General features: G+C 37.0%; 1 long non-coding RNA gene across 1 annotated transcript; it reads left to right on the forward strand.

Annotated features, from left to right (window-relative positions):
- The first annotated feature begins 114 nt into the window (after positions 1–114).
- LOC137862857 (uncharacterized) lies at positions 115–8,036 on the forward strand. The gene is made up of 5 exons (XR_011100558.1): positions 115–297; positions 1,544–1,611; positions 5,007–5,094; positions 6,184–6,257; positions 7,404–8,036. It is a non-coding gene; the product is annotated as an uncharacterized lncRNA (long non-coding RNA).
- Positions 8,037–16,329: the final 8,293 nt, after the last annotated feature.

Below are 16,329 nucleotides of genomic sequence, written 5' to 3' on the forward strand. Positions count from 1 at the left end.
GTCTTTAAAAGACATTCAGATGTAGAGCTCAGTGATATGGTTTAGTGGGGAACTGGTTAGTGTTAGGTCAGAGGTTGGACTCGATGATCTTGGAGGTCTCTTCCAACCTAGATAATTCTGTTTTTCTGTTGCAGTCTCCCAGCTCAGAGCCAACCACCTGTTAGTCTGGCGCAACGGATTTGTGCATTCCTTGCACTAGCTGTTCCTTCACCTCCTCTTCACGTACAAGGACACGTGTCTCTTTCACGCTCCTTCAGAAGTAAACAAGCCAGGAGAGATTAAAGCCTCTTTCTCCAGGTCAGTAAGATCCCTGCCTTTGGTTTCGTTGAGAATTCAGGCCCTAACAACTCAAGTGTCTTCTGGACGGTCTTTCTTCTGGGTAGGATAATTTCATTTCCCTTTTGAAGACTTACAGGGATGTAGTAACAAAAGCAAAGGCATAAAACGGTACCTGAGGCACAGGCTACTTTTCAGCCTGCAGCAGACTATATGATATCATCTATCATGATATCATATCAGGAAACGTAGAAAACTGCCTGTTGCTTCTCAGGTTTAAAGTTTTCCCTTAAAAGGTGTATGCAAAGGTGTAATCAGCTGTTTGAGTACAATTCTCACATATACATGAACATTTTCCTCTCCCCTTCCCAACTTGGAGTGCAACGGTTTTCACCATACTGGTATAAATTCTGAGTCAACTTAGCTTTATGAGATTTATTTATGGGGTTAATAAAAGGCAAGTAAAGAGTGCTGGGTGCACGGGGAGTCTTCATGCTGAAGGCTCATAGTCTTCCTCCCTCTTGTCCTTTTCCTTTGTCCAACTTGGCTGTATGTCGGAGACTTGTGCAGCGTCCCCTGCAAGCTTTGTCTTTTAGTTGTTCTTCAGCTTTCCCCATCTCCTTAATCTCCTGGCCAGATATCAGAGACTTGCGTAGTGTCCTATACAATAGTCATAATAGTTAGCAGTTATTCTGAACCCCCCAGATATCAGAGACTTCAAGGAAAAGCCTACAACTGCATTTCCCTTCAAGTTCTCTATTGACAGGAATTGCTAAAACATTCCTTTGCAAGATACAAGAACTATATACGGTAACCACTCTGTTTTTCTTCGACTTGTGGTTATACAAGGGTCTGTAGGACAGAAGGTCACATTCATCATACCGTGCAGCCCTAGCATTATTCCATATTGACACGAATCATATGAACACATTTCACAGAATAAGGATGTGAACTGAGAAGAGTTGTGTTGTTATGCGCTGAATTATACGTGATATATTTATGTTATTCTTTCTTTTGTTGTCTGTTTCTTTCCTAATTATTTTGATTACTCAATCAACCATCATTTTTGCTGATTAGCATAGTGAAGTCATCAGAACACTTGCTACAATGCTTTTTGTCTCTTTTTTCAAAACTAATTAGTGTATTTTGAGCTTCAAGCTGAAACACAGGTAGATTCATATGGTAAATTAATGACTTCCTTCCACTGTAAAAATCGCATTGATATTATTTGTTGCCTTATTTATTTATTTATTTATTTTATTTGCAGAAAGATGCTTCTAGTTTCCTTAGTCTCCTTGGAGAGACAGGTATCTGGATATTTAACTTGGAAGAAAGGTGGGCAGACTTTTACAAATAACAGTCCTCTAAATAGCTGAAAGTAGGTTTTGAAGTATTGAATATTTTGGTTTGATATTAATGGTATTCAGTTTCACTTTATGCATTTAAATCTAATCCAGTTAGTATAATTGTCTTAGGTCTTGCATCTTGCATTCTGGTTTAATTCAGCTTTTTTTTTTTTTTCCAGTCATTTAGAAATAGGCAAGACAAAGGTTTAGTAGTAAATATGCTCTTTTGAAAAAAGTTTAAAAGTTCATGTGGGTGGTGGCTTTTTGGGATTGTTATTTTGGCATGCATTGAGGGGGAAGTGGTGTTTGAAGAAGCTGTGAGCCTTTGAACACAGTGTACTATGTCAGTAAGGGTGTGACCTGAGCCACACATTGCACGTGCCCCTGGGAATTGGAGATTTTCCATTTGTAGTAGCAGCCTTGTGCTAGACTGCGTTGTACTGACTGCGAACCAAGGCAAGGCAGGCTGTTGAGTACTGACTGCAGAGTTAGTACAGGTCGTGGCCAGAGGAGATGAGATGATGGGGATGTTGTTCTCAGCTGGGTTTGTGTGATTAAATTCAAGGAAAAACGTGAATGGTGTTTCTCACAATACATTCAAGTTAATTTTGGAAGGGCTGGTGCTTGGTGTTCCTGTGGTTTGGGGAAGAAACGAAGCCCAAAAGTTTGTGCCAAGAGTTTGGTTAGTGTGTGTCAAGCTCAGTGTTTTGTTAGGTTATGTGCCCTCTCCTTGGCTGTCTAGGTAGGTGAGATGCAGGCCACACTTCTGAATTCTTTGAGATGCTTTTCCAGTAACGATGTGGAGACTGACCAGTAACTGCGTTTATTATTTCATGTTGTCAGTGAATGATTCAAGCCACAGCTTGAATAAAGAAATTGCTCAGAATTGGTAATTTCTCCATCACCGCCACCCTGTTCTTTATAACAGAAGGCCAGGACAAGGGTTTATAAAACATTTTTGACCAGGACAGTGTTTAAGAATATAAATTCTGCATTGTCATTAATTGGGTTTCAGCTGTGCCACCAATTCATCACCACTAATTTCTGTCATTGAGCAGGTTAACCCTTTGTCTGTTCTGGCAACTTTGAAGTGGCTTATCTTAAGATAGTTTCAGCTGCTTTGTGAGCAGCAGAGCTTTTATTTCCATAACCTATTACTATATTGCTCCATAAACTGCTTTACAGTTTCAGTTTATTCCTTTGGTTATTAGAATTTTAGTTGTTTTTTGGAGTAGCTTGCATATACTAGGTGCTGAAGGATGGCAATTTCATATTTGGCATGTATACTTTTAGTACCATAACTAGATCTAGTGGGTGGCATTCCTGCCTATGGCAGAGGTGTTGGAGTTAGAGGATCTGTAAGGTTCCTTCCAACCCAAGCCATTCTGTGATTCTGTGATTAATTAATGCAAGTGAACGATCAGAATGTAATATTGTTTATGATTTTTCATTCTCTCAAGACCGACAATTTTATTTTATTGCTCTATGGCTAGAAGGTTTCACTGAAGTTCACAGAAGACTTAAAGAGGCTTTGTCTATCCAAAATTAAGTGCTGGCACAGCTGTCAATTGTTTTTCCTTGTTGTAAGCAGTTTAAACATGTTACTAGCTTTTGTGCATATGAAGGTGTACACATGTACAGAATGCTCTCTAAGTGGGAGTTTGTAGTTGCTTCAAGTCCTGTCTACATGAGAGAAGAACAACAACACGAATGCTGCTCATCCTCACCATCTTTTCTCCTTCTCTGTAGAAAGAAATACCCTTAAATGAAAGTCCTTTTCTTTTTTTTTTTTTTTTTTTTTTAATGTATTGGTTAAAGTCCTAGACAGTATGAAGTCAGACAAAAATGCAAGCTATTTGTATGCATTCTGCTTGCTTTCAGCACTCACTGCCATTTAGCCTGCAGGCGAAAGTCTATTGACAGTTTTTCACCTGTGTTTTTCCTTGAAAAATATACTGGGCAAGATTGGGAGGGAGTCATCTTGTTTCTTTTGGAATTTGGGAACTCTCAGCCACTTCAAATATTTAGGAAGTTTCTGTGTGAAAAGGCTTATGATGTGGAAATACTTACATTATGTGAGGAAATCATTACTGTATTCCCCCAAATAAAATAATTCCAACACAAAGCTTGAAACCAGAAATGGAGATATAGGGATGTTGTGTTAAATGAGGACACCCTCTGTCCTGCCATCTCTTGAAGGAAGTGACTTTAAATGGTGTAAATTTTACCCTGGATCTGGGCCTGACTTCAGGCTTGTTTTCTGTTGCTGAAGGTCTTATTTATTTTAAGGACAGTTGGGTTAGGAAAATTGTTGGACTGCTGAAACCTTGTAGCAATGGAAAAAGTATAAATCATTGAAAAACTGCTCAGCCTAATTCAGCAAAATGTGACATTAACTAGTATTTGTTTGCCAGTAAAACTACGTCCACATTGGGATTTTTTTGAAGTACAACTATGCCAAATATTGTGTGTCTGAGTCTCTGCCACAGTAGAAAAAAAAAAAAAAGATTTTTGTATTTTCTCCTCTAATCGACCTCCTGGAGGAAGACAGAGATTCAGTGAGTATAAAATCCTCAAAGAATCAACTGCAGAAATAGGCAGTGGTGCTTTATGTAGAAAATAAACTATCACTATGGTATCACAAGTGGATCTGGATGAGCTTTGAAGCACCCCCTGCTTACCTCAGGCTGAGTAAACCACCAGGCAGTTGTCCAAGCATAGCAGGCTTGGTAACTCTGCGTAGAATTGAAAGGGGAGAAGTAAATGATGAAATTTTTACTCTGGAAAGTACGCTGTCTGTGCCAAAAGTTTCTTTCCTTCCCCATGTGGAAGTTGTATAGCAATGGAATTATGCTGTCAGTGTTTCAGCCTCTGAACTGTGGGATTACTCTAGCTATTGACTCTTCTTAGTTCAGGGCCGAACCACGCTGTGGGCATTGAAAGGAAATATTAATGGAGATTTGGCTCTCTGCTAACAGCACTGGCATGAAAACCTCTTGGGCACATGGCACTGTGATTTGTAGGTAAATGAGGAAAAACAGCTCAGATCCCATGAAGTGTGTGCAAAGAGAGAATAGCCACACACGGTTGGATATGATTAGCACTAATAATTCCAATGAAATAAACAGAAGAGTTTGAGCAATAATCCTCATAATCAAATTGTTGTTATATATGTGTAGTTTATTACACACAGTTATTGCAGATAAAACTGCTGAGTCCAGCTCTCTCTAGGATACAAATGTCATTACAGCATGAAAACAATACTGATTTGTGCAACTGGTCATACCTCCGTGACTGGCAGAACAAATAAAGTTTTGTTTTGAATTAATGATGAGTTGTGGACTTCTAATGCATTTTTTCTAATATCATGCCATTTTTATTTAGATGAGCAACACTAGCAAGCTTCCCAAAGCAAAATTTCCATTTCCCCCATACGAGGATGTAAAAAGATGGGAATAATTGTGCATTTATTGTAAGTTCTTTCACTTCTGCCATATATCTTGAAAGGGTTGTTAGGCATTGGGATAGGCTGCCCAGGGAAGTGTTTGAGTCATCGTCCCTGGAGGTCTTTAAAAGATGCTTAGATGTAGAGCTGAGTGATATGGTTTAGTGGAGGACTGGTTAGTGTTAGGTCAGAGGTTGGACTCGATGATCTTGGAGGTCTCTTCCAACCTAGATGATTCTGTGATTCTGTAATTATGAAAGATGTGGAATTGCTGTCTTTTTGCAACTTGCAAATCATCATAAATTATAAATCAGCAGATCCCTAACCTAAATTTTGCTGAATTTCTAAGATTCGGAAGAACCAATCCGCTTTTCTATCTGCACTTACCCAAAAGGTAAGTGCAGATTTCTATCTGCACTTACCCAAAAGTTCCCAAGACAGAAACATTTGGCTTAGTGATCACCATTATTTAAGGTCATTATCTTCATCTTTGTTATTTTGCCACTATGTTACTGTTCTCTGGGCAAATCTTTGCGCTGGCTAAAGTCCTGTAGCACATCAAAATTACAGTCTTCCAAAATGCCAGTGAAAATGTGGGCCCTTGTCAAAGATTAATTAATTTTCAGCATTTTCTTGATCAGTTTCTATAAAGAGTGCAGCTCTTTGTAGGCTTGACCAAGAATAAAATTTCTGTTAATATATGTGAAGCTATTTGAACATTATTCAGATTTTTTGAGGTGTTTGTTTCTTCTCCACTGCAACATACATTTTTTCTCTAAGCTTTATGCCTGAGAGTGGATACTATTTTTAGATTACATCTGGGTCTACTGCTTGAGTACCAGGTCTTAATCAACGGGAAGAAGATAAACTTGATGCTAGACTAAACAAGATTTTGGTGACAGGCCAGTCAGATAATAAAGCAATAATGTCAGCAGACAAAAGGAATTTTTTTTTTATCCTCTGCTCTCCTGTCGAGTTTCAGCAGAATTTCAGTTTCTTTAATGAATATCATCGTGATGTTTGAGCTTGGAAGTGTATCGGTGAAGGGTCTGCACTTTTCAAGCAAATCAGGGTGGCCAGGCTTTCCAACTATGTTCTTTTTGTTGCTTCCTTTAGGAAGGCTGTCCCATGTTTTTCCACTGGTTTTCATCTGGTTTGGTTCACCTGCAGAAAGGGAAGAAGCACCAGAGGTATCTGCTTGGTGGTGGTGGCGGCTGGGGGGAAAGGCAGAATCTGTCTCAGTCACAGTGCAGAGGCTTTTTCAACTCAACTTTTAGTTTTTTTTTTTGTCAGAAGAGTTGCTATTCGTTCATTTGAGACAACAACATGAACAAACGCCTTTTTTCCTTGAAATTTAATGAATTTCATTTCTGCTGCCCCTTGCTTAAGTTTGGCAACTGTCTTCTTGCTGCTTTCTGAAGGTGGTGATTCTAAATCTTTTGTATTATGTGGAATTGTGCATGCGTAGGGCACAGGTTAAAGGATTGTGCAAGCATCTTAAAGCCTGATGGTTAGCTGTAAACATGTTCATGAAAAATAGAATTATCAGGAAAACTTCTAGTAAGCTAAAATTCCCTAGCTTTTGCTGTTACAGTGCCAAGTGACTTTAGCCTAAGGCAATAAAAAAATACTTGCAGCTTAATCATCTATGATCAAAACTGAGGCAATGGCATTTATTAGCAGTCTGACAAAATAATTCTCGTTTTGGCCTGGTGAAATTTTCTAATGTAAAACATACCAGAACATCTATTATTGACTTCTTAAACAATTGTTAATACTACGCCTCAAAGAAATGGCATCACACTAGTGTGTCTAGCACAGCGTTTTCCGGGACAGGTTCTCCCTCTGACAACTGGACAAGCAGCAAAACTTCTGATGGCTCTGTAGAGATTTTAGTAAAAATATTTAGGAAACTGCTACATGTCCTATAATGTCTTGAAAGTTGTTAGCATGCATTATTTTTCTTTTCAGCTTGTTTGTAATATATTTATATTGTATATTTATATTTATATTTATAAATATAAAGTATATTTATATAAATATATTTATATTTCAGCTTGTTTGTATATATATATATATATATTTTTTTTTTTTTACTTTAATCAGGGGAAGGTACAGCCTAGCTGTTCATTTTGACATATCTCTACTTATTTAGACAAAGATAGGGTAAGCATCAATATCAAAATCATATTAATTTCATTTTGCATTAATAATTGATGGTTTTAAGATGATGATTGAACTTGTTCTAACAGCCTAGACACAATTATTTTCTTACACTAAATGAGAAAAGGATGTAAGGATATGTAGCTGAAAAATGTCTTTCTGTCTGTCCGCAGCTTATCTCCATTTTCAAGAGAAGGCAACTGTTTCTGGGACCAAACTGTCAGGCTACAGCATACGGATGTATCAAACAAAGCTTCACGTCATCTTTCAAATCCACCCTTTTATTCAAATATTTCTTGAAAATTAACATTAAAAGTAGATAGTGCTTATACCATCATATCAAAAGTGTTTTTTTTTCCAAGCTCTTTTCCAGAGTTTCCTAATTCTCCTGTCATATATAATTTACCGTGTCTTGGAATTTTCAGGATTCCTTGCCACGTGTTGCATTTTCTCACCACAAGTTATTCAACTACGCTATTCAGAGAGCACAAACCATCCTGTATAGTGAATGAGACAGGTTTCTTGGGGGAATTTGGCTTAGTAGTATTTTATCACGATGGATTAAGGGTGCGTGCGACCCTTGCTGTTACTAACGTCTGATTTCTTGACTTTGCAAGCTAATACTAGTTAATTTAGCTTTTTGTGGGATAAAATCCTTGCCTAGTTACCTGTTTGTCTGAGAAACGTATATTCTCTTAGAATCTCCATGATTTCGCTGCTTGCTGGGCTATGTTGGATGTTGTATAAAGACATGATGTAGCTATTATTGGAATCTGGTAAAATATATGGTGTCAACCTAGACGTGAGTCAAGTGCTCATTGCTTGGCTGATTTATTTGATTTGATTTTTCTATTCCCTCCCATTTTTCCCCTGAGAATTATTTCAGGAAAGTACTGGGTGTGTGGGTTTATCACACAAGCCTGCTGACTAAGGTTAGGAAAGCTTGAAAAGCTGAGTTGAGCCTCTCCCTTGGGGATGTGTAAACGTTTTGCCTCACTCATTTTTGATATTGCTAGTCACAAGAATAACATCTTCAAAAGAGGAAGTTCACGGATGATGAACATCAGAATGTTTTGTCTGAAGAGGTAACCATAACATAGGATCTGATATTTCACAATAGACTAGAAAAGATTGAAGGGGGAAGCATAGATTGCTTGGAGCTTCATGTGTCAAATTTTTGTATTTATGTAAAAAAAAAAAATCAAAATTGTGGATTTTTCTGCTTAAATATATGTTCATTTCCTATATTTTTTATGTCTTATGTCAGATGTAATCATGATACTGTGTCTGCTAGTGCAGACACAGTATCTTTTTTTTTTTTTTGTCAAATTGAATCCATGGATATTGTACTGTTTGAGATTTTTTTAACCTCTGTTACCAAGTGTTTAAGATCGATAAAGTACTCCTATTCCCAATGTGGATTTATTCCTGGTTTAAAAGTGAGCCATGTACTTTAAGGAAAAACTAGCATTGTACTTTAAGGAAAAACTAGCATTGAACGGTGAATTTAGTTTACTTGAGGTTTGTTCAAAAGGTAATTTGGCTATTTACTTGTCATGTATGCCATTTTCCACTTGCAGTTTACTAATAAAGTTGTTTCTTGGTCTGCCAATAGGTAAATTTTGTGAAAATAAGCAGATACCAAGGTGAGAAAAGATTATAAATTAATGTCTTTGCAAAACTAAAGCTAAAAACTATGTAAAAATATATTTATACATAGAAATGGTGATGTAATGACATAGAAAGTTTTTTTAACAAATCAGTTATTGTGAAATCTCAGAAGGGGGTGTAGCTGGAAAGTCATGTTAATGACACTTAGTGAGAATTTGGAACTTTTCAGTTAAACATCAGTTTGATATACTTTTAATTCTCAGCCAAATTTATGATTCTATGAATGAGTAAAGTTTGATTTGTTATAGTGGTATGCTTGATAGAGATAGTTGCCTCATTTTACTAGTAGTATGTCTTTCATTACTCTTCTTTTTTTTTTTTTTTTAAGCTTTGTAAACTCATCAGACTTGTATGTATGCTAAGTAGATTAATTTCCACTTGGGCGCAAAGAATGCGAAGAGCATAATCTGTACTAGGTTGGACCAGGGATCCCAACCAGTTTCTTGTCCCTGGTAGTGACTGTGAGAAGCACACTTAATTCAGACTTGTGATATTTTTTTTCTCAGAGGGACTTCCAGACGAAGATGTTGTTTTGTCAAGCACCCTCATCAGTAATCTTTTTTCTTCCTTGAAAATATTCTTTTCTGAAGAAGAGAAGGTAGGATTTTGGAAAAAAGATGGTAAAAGTCAGTCCCTGTTGTCATTTTTCAATCCAACTGTTTGGAAAGAAATGTCAAGAATGCTTACAAGTAGAAGATTTTAGTTAGTCATTTAATCTCACGAATGAAGAAGCAGAGATATTTCAAAGTGATGATCTGTTCTTAAAAGTCGGCATCTCTTCCAGTTGCTGATTCCTATTCTCATGCTTCTTCTGTTTTCCATTCTATATATATGGTTCCAGTGTATTTAAAACATGTGCATTTCTTTTTTCCCATGTGTATCAGTTGTCCACTATGTTAATTCTTACGGGGAAAAATTGCGTCACTGTCTTTTGAATTCAAGTATTGCCTCTGACACTGAACCCTTGACTGTTACCCAGTTTCTCTGTCCTTGCCTGTGCTTTCAAACTTGTTTGGTTTAGAGTCATCTGGAAAAGATACAACTGTTCAGAAAGAGGATTACAAATGCATCTCTTTGATTCTTTTCTCTTAATTATCTCTTCAGGGACCTGTTGTCTTTCACCATGTTTTTTGAGGTTCCTTAACAGATTTAATGGAGGATTTGGTGAAAGACTTCTCAAAATAAACATAAATTAACCACGTTGTTATCTACAAGTCAGCTTCTTCAAAACCTTCCAGAGATCATAGTAATGCCTTGTCTGCTTTCTTACACTTCCTCTTGATTTTTCTATTACAGAATCCAAGCTTTCAGGCCTGTAGTTCCCTGCAGCTTTCCTGAATGCACGTGTTTTTTGTTGGTTATATTTTTATTTATTTAACAGATGTCACATTTTTTATTCAGGTTATCAGATACCAAGCCAATTTTAGCTACAGACAATGATTAATAGTTTAGCCTTTTCATCCTTAAGTCATTTCAGAACTCTTGGGTGAAAATAGTTTGGTTTTGCTGATGTGTTACAGTTCATTTTGTCACCTTTTTTTTTTTTTTTTTAACGAGCATTTAAGAGAAGGACTCCTGTTGGAGAGGCCTCAGTGAAAACTAGTACCAAGAAGTCATTTAGCTTTGCTGCAGATGGATGTATCTTCTTTAAGTGTTCCTTTTTCTGAGTTATCAGTCGGCCCTACATAATCTCTGGCAGGCTTCCTTCTCCTGATGGATTTGAAGAAAGATTTATTATGAGTTCTGCTTCCATGTGTCAGCTGCGTTTCAAACTCTGTCCTACCGTGGTTTTGTTGTTGTTGTTTTTTACAGTTAAATCTTAGATTTTTGTATTTTTTTTAATACTGACATTGATCATTTGGGCACAATGTTAGTGTTACGTAACATTTTCCCTTATTTTCAATAATTTCACTTACTGTGTTGTTTGCAGATGAAGCTTTCTTTTGCCAGGCAGTATGTATGAACCCTGTGCTTTTCAGTATTGTATGCTTAAGTAATTTTCACTTTACATGCAGGTAAGTACTTTTCAGCCTTCAGAAAAGCTGTGGGAGTGTTTAATATAGTATGTTATGGTTGCTGTTACAAGGAAACTGCTCACAAGTAAATTTTAAAATCTGAACCTCCATGCAACCCACATCCAAGAGTCTCATTGCCTTCTCTTGTGGCTTCCCTAACAGTCGTTCCATGAAACAGTCATAGGTATGGTCTAAAAACATAGCTACTGTGTTACATACATTTAGGATATTTGTCCAAACAGAAATAGCTGAAGCCTGATTACTGTTATATTTTCTTCTTAGACAAAGACTAGTTAGGTACTGGTATTTGTGCCAATGTTTTCCCTTGATATTGTTCTTTCTGTAAGTCAAGCAGATGATAGAAATGGCTTTCAATTTCCTGTTCTCCATTGCTTTGAGGATACAGAACTTCTGCATCTTCATCTATAATAGCATTGACGCTTTGTGCCATCTTCTGCATCTGCTGGATTTCTTTCATTCTTTGATGTATAATCTTGTTTGTGACCTTTTTGATTTGAATATGCCACCAGCCCGATTCTTTTAAGGTTCAGGTGAAACCTGCCTCTTATACAAGATTGTTTCATTCCAGAACTGTTCTCAGATTATGTTCCTGGTATTATTATCTCAGACAGATGCTAAAACTCTTCATTTATCTTCATTTTACCAGTCTTGGAAGATCTCTCAAATCACACTGCTGTACATCTGTGTTTTCATATTATGGTGGAGGAGTTAGTTGACATGACACTGAGGAGCTTGCTAAGCTGGGACAGTTCTTTGTGCAATATTAGCAGAGCAGGACTAGTGCAATTTAATATCAGCCTTTGGTACTATTTAGTTGTAGGTAGGGATTTGCTTATACCAACAAAAATGACCAACCATAACTGGTCATATTCACGTATTTAATTTACACCAGCTGTGTAGCAGAACATAACTAAAAGCCTCAAATATTGAAGAATTTCCACAAGAACACTTTCTTCTACTTGCTTTTGGCTTGATACATTCATTATAAATTAAAATCTCAGGTGTTAATGCTTATGATGTGGTTTGTTGTCACTGAGAATGAAAGTAATTCTGAAATGTCATGTGTAGTGGAATTAGAGTACATACATCAATCAATACATATTAAGTAGGTCTTTGAAACAGATTATCTGGCATAATTCATTGTTGACAATTATGAAGCTTGTTTTAACCAAAAAAGGCAGTGGAATCTGCATGTCCTGTACGGGTTATCAAATTGTTTTTGCTGCTAATATAAAACAAATAATCTGAGATCTTGAGAAACTGAAGTTTTGAGTTTTGGTCATAAGTGTTGCTTCTTTTAGTAGCATGTTGCTAGATAAGGAATAATGAGGTTGTGATAGACTTAGTATTTCTGGAATAGTTTAACACAGAAACAGAAGGCTTTATTCTGGTTTCAGAACTTTTAGAATTCTTCAGAGACCTTCAACTCCCAATCTGAATTTGCTGAGGTGTTTGCTGTTCATATCTTTTTCTTTCTTAGAACAGCTGCTAGTCTTTCTGTGCAGTTCCAAGTTTCTGACTGCAAAAGGAGGTGTTGATATTGGAATAGTTGAGTTATTTGGCCTTATAAACTTATGGATTGTTGAGTCTCTCCATAAACTACCCAAGATAGCTACTTCTTTTACAAGCCCTAATGACTTACTATTTCATACTGATTCTTCTAGGTGTGGATTTGAGAGCTACCAAATACCAATTCTAAAATTGAGAAAACCTTGTAAACTTGGAATCATCTCAGTCAATGACAAAACGAGTGTTTTCAAGTGGTTTTCTTAATAGTGACCTTCAGCATAACAGTAGGTACAGTGGGTGTGTGAAAATAAATTGCTCGTTTTCTGTCAAATATTATCCCCTTCTGGCCTGCTTTGCTGTCAGAGTTCGTCAAGATGGTTACAGCTTTTTAATTTATTTATTTTTAATTCTCCTTTCATTTTGATTTCTGTGAGGAGTCTACATAATCATCACGTCTCAATTTTCAATGAAAATTGAAAATTTCCAGTTTTCAGTAAAAAAAAAAAAAAGAAGCAGAAAAAGGCAATTGTTTAGCTCGTATGTGACTTCTTGTCTGGACACCAGCATTGCACTATGTTGTAATGAATGTTTATTATTTTTTTTTAATTGCTTTAACAAAAGCACTTTACAGGGGTCCTGTCCAGTTACTATTTGAATGCCAAATGGTCTTCTGTCTTACTTCTCTTTACACTAAGGAGCAGAATATACCTACAGGTTGATCTAGAAGCTGATGAGGACCCCAGTGCTTCCAGTCTCTTACGTGGTATGCTTGTTCAAGGCATTTGATCCACAAGTGTGACTGTAGCCTGGATCAGAGCAGGCTCAGTGGGGAGTCTTGACAGTGTGTATAACTACTTGATGGGAGGGAATGAAAAAAATGGAGCCAGACTCTTTTCATTAGAGCCTATTGACACAACAAGAGGCAATGGGCACACATTAAAACATGTGAAGTTCCATCTGTACACTAGAACAAACTCTAGTACTGTGAGGGTGATCAAACACCGTAACTGGTTTCCTAGGGAGGTTGTGGAGTCTTCGTCTTTGGAGGTATTCAAAAGCTGTCTGGACACAGTCTTGGGCAAGCTGCTTTAGCTCTTTGAATTTAAGAGTTGGAGAAGATGATCTCAAGAGCTCCCCACCAGCCTCAATGATACCATGACACATGTTTGTAAAAAGAAAACTTGTGTTCTGAAAGTGGGAAGCCTCAAATATTCTGTTTAGTTTTTGCCTTGCATGAAACTGTATAGCTAGCTTGTAAGATGTAATTGCAGTATGCTGTTGTGATGAGCATCTTTCAATTTTGAAGTGATTGTTTAGCAGTGTCCAGATATTTTAATGAAACTCCCAGGAAAGACAAAAGAGCCTATCTTTTGGGACTGTACATTTTTTAGAACTGATATATGGAATATAAAACAGTGAACACCATTGACCTTAAAGTTCAAAATATGTATTGAATTTTGTGGTAAAGCAAGAGCCTTAAAAGCCAAATGCATTGCCAGTGTTCAGAGTCATAGCTGAAACTTGCTTTGGGCTTGCAAATCAATGCCTGAGGCAGGCTGCTGCTGATATATTTTTATTAACTGGTTTTGAATGTCTTAACAAATATTTTTGCATTACGTGTATACCCAATGTTTTATGAGAGTCAGGTATGAAGCTGAGTTGGGAAGGAAGAAAAGAGTTATTTTTACAAAAGCCTTAGTCATTTCAGAGCAAGAACTGTGAGTATCTTGATAGCTGGATGAAGGCAAAGGGAATGAAACATTATGTTCTGAAACAGGGAAATCTTTATTGCAGTTTGTTTGGATCATTTTGACCTTTGGCAACGTGCAAGGTTGATGCTTCAAGATGTTTAGTATGATTATTTTAAGCATTATTTTACAGGAATCTAGCTCTTATACTAAATTTCTTCATCAAAGTGTTAAAAGAGGAATGCAACAAAAATGTCATAACTGGCCAACACTGCTTTTGCCATCATGTCAGTAAGACAGCAAGCATGAAGTAAGTGATGTAAATAGAGCAAGTAGGGGGAATGCTGGTTATCTTACTGTTTTTTTAGATAAGGAAGGAAAAGAGAAGACAAATGAGAAAGAAAGATGAACTTTGCTCACTTAACTAGATGGATAAGAAAATTCCTTTTGTGTTTATTATTTATGAACTGCTCATCATTGTTGATATACTGGTTGGATTTTTGGAGGGGGTTGGTGTGTCATTGTTTGTTTTCTATTTTTAATAGCAAATGTAACAGAAGAAGCTCCTCCCTCAAAATCTACAAGCTGCTCAACAAATACATCCTTAGCTGTGAAAGGTCTTGCTTCCTTTTTGTGGTCCTCCAGCAGAATTGGAGGAGACTGTGGATTGAGGCTTTTAACCAGGTAAACTCTTCACAGGAGAGTTTACTCAATTACGTCAATGTACGTCAATTACTCTGTGTCTACAGTATAATGAGACTCAAAGTAATTAAAAACCTTAAGTCCTGTGTGTGTTTACAATTATCATTTTTAAATGTAACAATTACAGTTGTGCCTTTTGGGGTTTGAGATGTACTCTGAATTCTGACCTGAGGCGACTAAGTTTGTGAACAAAAGCAGGATCAGGTGGTGGCAAATAATGTTGGCACTAAATGCCACTAAATGATAGTGCATTCTTCTCATGGTTTTCCATAGATAGCCCATCTCATAATCGTGAGATTTGCTGAGGAACATGTGAAGATTTATTTTCATCTCCTCTCGACTTTGTAGGCTTTTTAAATGAGATTTTTGATGTAGGTTGTTAGAATCAGGAGCTGCAAGAAACACTGTTCTTCTTATGGGGTTTTAATACTCAGAACTTGTTCTCTGCTCTTGGTTTTCATCCTCAGGATTCTCTGAGATTCTTTCTGATTTCTCTGAATTCAGAAGTAAATTTGACAGTAAGTTTGTAACTGATGGGACCAAAAATAAACATCTGAAGTGTTAATAATGAGTCATCAATCTCCATTAAATGCATTTATTGAGGAACATCTTCCACCATTATTAGTTTTTAAGGCCCACCATGATAGTGCTGATATGAATGATAGATGCTATAATTCAGCCAGGTATTGTATTTATCTTGTCTAATTACTAGAAGGTTAAAATAAAAGCACTTCACCTCCCTTGCATTTATAATCTTTATTGTGGAAGATTGTGATACCAAGATCTCATGGCACTTTTTTCCTGCAATTTTGTGTGTACAGCTTTTAATCCAGCTATACAGTACCCTGCAGAAGAAAACCCTGGGATACATGTCTGGAGTTTTCACTTGTAACTTCACCATAATTGCACCGTATCGGTTAAAGTTGTAAAAGATCAGTGCTGTCTGTCTCCATCTCTGTCTCTTCTCTTTCACACACACACACACCCCTCCCTTACTTGATGATGCGTTGAGTAACAGTTGGCAGCTTTGTTAGTTGTTTTGAAAGCTAGAAAAACCCTTTTTGTACCTTAGAGACTGAATGCTGTTTGGGAAATAAGTGTGCTATGTCATGTTACTGGCTGCTTCCTCACATGCTCTTTTGGAAAATCCCTATAGTCCTCATTCATTTCTTCCCACCAGTCCCTTCCCCCAGCTTCATGTTGCAGAAGATACCTCCAGTTTTCTATTGTCATGCTGCTTGAAGAACTTGTGGCTTTTCACATCCAAAGGTTGTTCCCAAAGGGCCATCTAGAAATTGTTCACCCTGACTCATGTGAAAATGAACTAAAGCTCTTCTGATCAAAAGAGTTTATAACTGTTTTTCTGAGAAAATAGCGTCTGACACTGTAATTTCCACTTGAAAACAGCTAACATCTGTGGAAAGTACATAACCAATGCCTGAGGAATTTCAGCGAACTTAAGTCCATGTCATGTTTGACTTTTCTCAGCTCTT

This window comes from Anas acuta, chromosome 1 (assembly GCF_963932015.1).
Source record: "Anas acuta chromosome 1, bAnaAcu1.1, whole genome shotgun sequence".
NCBI lineage: Eukaryota > Metazoa > Chordata > Aves > Anseriformes > Anatidae > Anas > Anas acuta.